Source organism: Rutidosis leptorrhynchoides, chromosome 2 (assembly GCF_046630445.1).
Source record: "Rutidosis leptorrhynchoides isolate AG116_Rl617_1_P2 chromosome 2, CSIRO_AGI_Rlap_v1, whole genome shotgun sequence".
Lineage (NCBI taxonomy): Eukaryota > Viridiplantae > Streptophyta > Magnoliopsida > Asterales > Asteraceae > Rutidosis > Rutidosis leptorrhynchoides.
In genome coordinates this window covers 440,197,238-440,202,524 of record NC_092334.1, presented here as the reverse complement: position 1 = coordinate 440,202,524, position 5,287 = coordinate 440,197,238, and positions in this window count along the sequence as shown.

Sequence of the window (5,287 nt, the reverse complement as noted above, 5' to 3'; positions counted from 1 at the left end):
AAGTAAGTTTAATTCCGAATCCCCGCACAAATCAAAAGGGGGTTTCACGCCAGGAAAGAGCGGTGGTAAAGAAGTGAAGACGTGTAATAGGTGTGGCAAGAATCATGCGGGCGAGTGTAAAGCGGGTACTACCGATTGTTATTCATGTGGGAAGCCGGGCCATAGAGCAGCCGAATGTCCTAAGAAGGGAAAACAGTGTTATTATTGTTTTGAAAAGGGTCACTTTCAAGCCAAATGTCCAGAGTATAAGAAAGATTTGGTGAGTGGTGGTGTTAAAAAGGAAGTTAAAATGGAACCAAAGACAAGTGATAGCCGACCAAGAGCCCGAGCTCATCAGATTATCGCTCTCGAAGCGAAGGAATCCCAAAATGTGGTGTCAGGTACCTTTATTGTAAACTCTTTACCTGCGCATGTTTTGTTTGATTCCGGTGCTACGCGGTCGTTTGTTTCTTATTCTTTTTGTAAGCATTTTGACATGACCCCAAGTATGTTAGAGCATCCTTTAGAGGTTGAGATAGCAGACAATAAAACCGTTATGGTGTATAGTGTTATTAAAGGATGTGAAATTATTTTAGATGATGAGAAGTTTGTTATAGATTTGATACCTATGCATATGGGAGAGTTTCAGGTAATTGTAGGTATGGATTGGCTAGATGACAATGAAGGAATAATATTATGTCAAAAGAAGATTGTATTAGTTCAAGCACCAAGTGGGAAGGTTATTTGAATTTATGGGGAACGGGCTAGATGTGCTATTCCTATATGCACGTATGCTAGAGCTAAACGATTTTTGTCTCATGGGTGTTGCGCGTTTTTGGCACATGTGATAGACGATTCGAAGAAGGTTGTTGGAATAAGTGATGTACCGATAGTTAATGAGTTTCCAGATATGTTTCCGGATGAATTTCCCGGTGTTCCTCCCGAACGAGAAGTAGAGTTTAGAATAGAGTTGATTCCCGGAGCCATGCCAATTGCCAAAGCACCTTATCGATTAGCTCCGTCGAAAATGAGAGAAATGATGATTCAACTACAAGATTTGATAGAAAAAGGTTTTATTCGTCCTAGTAGCACACCTTGGGGAGCTCCGGTTTTATTTGTAAAAAAGAAGGATGGAACGATGAGAATGTGTATAGATTATCGTAAATTGAATAAGGTCACTATTAAGAATAAATATCCATTGCCGAGGATAGATGATTTGTTTGATCAATTACAAGGAGCATGTTTCTTTTCAAAAATAGATCTAAGATCGGGTTATCACCAATTAAAGGTGAAAGAAGAAGATATCCCTAAAATGGCTTTTCGCATGAGGTATGGTCATTATGAATTCGTGGTTATGCCTTTTGGGTTAACTAATGCTCCGGCAGTGTTTATGGATTTGATGAATAGGGTTTGTCGACCAATGCTCGATAGGTTTGTGATAGTATTCATTGACGATATTTTAGTGTATTCTAGGGGGGGGGGGAGAGGAGCATGCAGTGCATTTACGATAAGTGTTAGAAACTTTAAGGAGAGAAAAGTTGTTTGCAAAGTTCTCTAAGTGCGAATTTTGGCTTCGAGAAGTTCAATTTTTAGGACATGTCATTAATAAGAAGGGTATTTGTGTTGATCCGACAAAGATTGAAGCGATAATGAGATGGGAACCACCTATGAATCCCACCGAAGTTAGGATTTTTCTAGGCTTAGCGGGGTATTATCGACGGTTTATACAAGATTTTTCAAGAATAGCCACCCCACTCACTAAGTTAACTCGTAAGAACGTGCAATGGAAATGGGAAGACAAGCAAGAACAAGCGTTTCAACTCCTTAAGGAGAAACTTGTTCAAGCTCCTATACTAGTCTTACCGAAAGGGAATGAGAATATGACGGTTTATTGCGATGCTTCTAAGAAAGGTTTGGGGTGTGTGCTAATGCAAAATGGGAAAGTTATAGCCTATGCTTCTCGTCAATTGAAAACGCATGAAAAACGTTATCCCACCCATGATTTAGAATTAACGGCCGTGGTTTTTGCTTTGAAAATATGGTGTCATTATATTTATGGTGTTAAGTTCTCTATTTATACCGATCATAAGAACTTAAAGTATTTGTTCGATCAAAGAGATTTGAATGATAGGCAAAGGAGAGGGCTCGACTTAGTGAAAGATTATGATTGTGAAATTTTGTATCACCCCGGAAAGGCTAATGTGGTGGCGGATGCTCTTAGTAGGAAGTCGAGACACCAACCGATTAAGGTAACGAGTTTGGTCATGGTAATATCACCACAAATATTCGATAGTATCCGAGTAGCACAAGATGAAGCATTAACCCCCGAAAACGTGAGGAAAGAAAGGATCAAAGGGCAAGTTAATGATTTTATGGTAGATTCTCGTGGTCTAAGGCTTAGATATGGAAGAATTTGGGTACCTTTACAAAGTGGTGTTAGAAGTGACCTCCTTGACTTAGCTCACAAATCTAAGTATTTGATTCACCTCGGTGCTACGAAAATGTATAGGGATCTAAGGAAAGACTATTGGTGGCCTGGAATGAAGAGAGATATAGTAAAGTACGTTCATAAATGTCTTAATTGCCTTCAAATGAAAGCCGATCATTAAATGCCGTATGGTAAGCTACAACCATTAGAGGTACCGGTATGGAAATGGGAGCACATCACGATGGATTTAGTGACTAAGTTGCCTAAGACCCCTCGGCAACACGATGCCATTTGGGTTATTATTGATAGATTAACTAAGAGTGCGCTATTTTTGGCAATAAGAGAAGCTTCATCATCGGAAACAATGTCTAAGTTATACATGAAGGAGGTTGTTGTAAGGCATGGAGTGCCGGTTTCCATTGTTTCGAACCATGACACCCGATTTACCTCACGATATTGGAGAAAGTTTCAAGAAGAGATGAGCACCAAGTTGCATGTAAGTACTGCATTTCACCCACAAACGGATGGTCAAAGTGAGCGAACTATCCAAACTCTTGAGGATATGTTAAGGGCGTGGGTCATTGATTTTGGTGGTAGTTGGGATACTCACCTACCTTTAGTTGAATTTTCGTACAATAATAGTTATCATTCTACAATCGGAATGGCGCCTTATGAGATGTTGTACGGGAGGAGGTGTAGAACCCCAATATGTTGGAGTGAAGTGGGTCAAAGGGAATTAGGAAGAACGGAAGTAGTACAACAAACAACCGAAATGATAGATCAAATTCGAGAAAGAATGAAAGCGGCACAAGATCGACAAAAATCATATGTGGATAAAAGAAGGAAGCTGATAGAATTTCAAGTGGGTGATAAGGTAATGCTTAAAGTTTCCCCGTGGAAGGGTATAATTCGTTTTAGAAAAAGAGGAAAATTGGGCCCAAGATTTGTGGGACCATTTGAGATAGTTGCGAGAGTCAGGAAGGTAGGTTATCGTTTGTCCTTGCCCGATGAATTGAGTAACATACATGACACGTTTCACGTGTCACAATTGAGAAAGTGTTTGGCGGACGAATCAACATATGTTCCTTTAAATGAGATTGAGGTTGACGATAAGTTAAGGTATGCGAAAAGGCCAATAAAGATTTTGGATCAAAAGGTTAAGCAATTAAGAAATAAGTCGGTGACATTATTGAAAGTGTTATGGCAATTTAGAAAGGGTATCGAATGCACATGGGAACCCGAGGAATGGCTTATGAAGTATTATCCATCGTTGCACCAAGAGTGGTTCACGAGGACGCGAACAATCCAACAGGGGGAGAGTTGTAACATCCCAATTATTTAAGGTAATATTTTATGTAATTTAAAATTTGTTGTATATGTTGATGGTATGATTTTGTATAAGTAAGTGGATAATATTCAATGTTTGTTAGTTAAGTTGGAAAGGACTAGAGATGCAAAGTTAGATTTAAGGACTTCCCATAATAGAGTTTTGGTGGGGAGGGTAGAAAGTGCAAATAAAGCAAAGTTAATTTAATAAAAGATGTAAAAATGCAGAATTTCTATTATTGTTGCAAATTAAAATACAGAGTGTTAGTGTATGCTTGTGTGTGTCGATCCAAACAAGAGGAAGAAGGAGAATCTCCAATTGGAAGAAATTAGTGCATGCAAGTAGAAATTAGAGTAATTTAGTGTGCTCTAATCATTATAGCAAGTTGCAAATCTTCAATTTCTTCTCCATTGTGCACAATTAGGGTTCTTAAATCCCTAAAGACAAGGTATAAACTTTTATATCTAAGTATCACTAGAATTGGGTGTTTTAGATGAATCTAAAGCTTAAGAGTTGTTGTATGATGTGTGTATGCATATTTGTTTGGTTAAAAAATGAATTTGTAATTGATAATGGAAGTAAGTTCATGTATGAACTTGTAATTTGAGTGTATGTTGTGAATGTGATGAAATGGATGTTATTTATAGCTTTGAATCAAGTCATGCGCACAAGGTGTTTGATGAAATGCCTCAATGAAAATGTTTATGAGACTTAGTCAAATTGTAAGGAGAAAGTTTATATGTGAATTGTTGTTATTGTTGTAAGTAATGATATTTGGATAAATGATGATTTTAGGGTTGCTAGTAGTAGAAATGGGTTTATGCACATTTGATGTTTGATGAAATGTTTGAAAGAATTTCAAGTCATGATTGTAAGAGATGAACTAGAGAAATTGTGAAAAGTTAAGTTAAATATGTTATGTATATAAGTGTTCATGTGAATGTTGGAGTAAAAAGGGGATTAAGTCAATGTGTAAGTGTATGAAAGTGTTGAAAGCTTTTGAAAGTTGTGATTTCGTTGAGTTATGTTATTGATGAAATTAGCTCATGTATAGGTGCTAATCAAGGCATAGGAGCTTCAAGTGATCAAGGAACCTCATTTAATCAAGGTGAGTTTATAGGGGGTAAATTGGGCGGGTCAAGAGTGGTTTAGTGTTCCCGGATTGCATCCGTGCAAGAGGGCAACGACTAAGTGCACTAGATGGATAGCTTAGATAGAATTATTAGGTTCGCCTAATAATTGTATCTATGGTTGATGATTAGCTTAGGCAAGGTCATTAAGCTTGCTTAGCGATCTTGTCTATGGTATGACTTAGCTTAGACACTTTGGGTGTCCATGTATGTATGTATGTATGTATGTATGTATGTATGTATGTATGTATGTATGTATGTATGTATGTATGTATGTATGTATGTATGTATGTATGTATGTATGTATGTATGTATGAATGTAATGTGATTAAGGTAGCTTAGGCATATGTGTATGCCTATGGTTATGTTTAGCTTAGACATAATTACTAGGATTGGCCTTAGTAAGTTATGTTTATGGTAAGT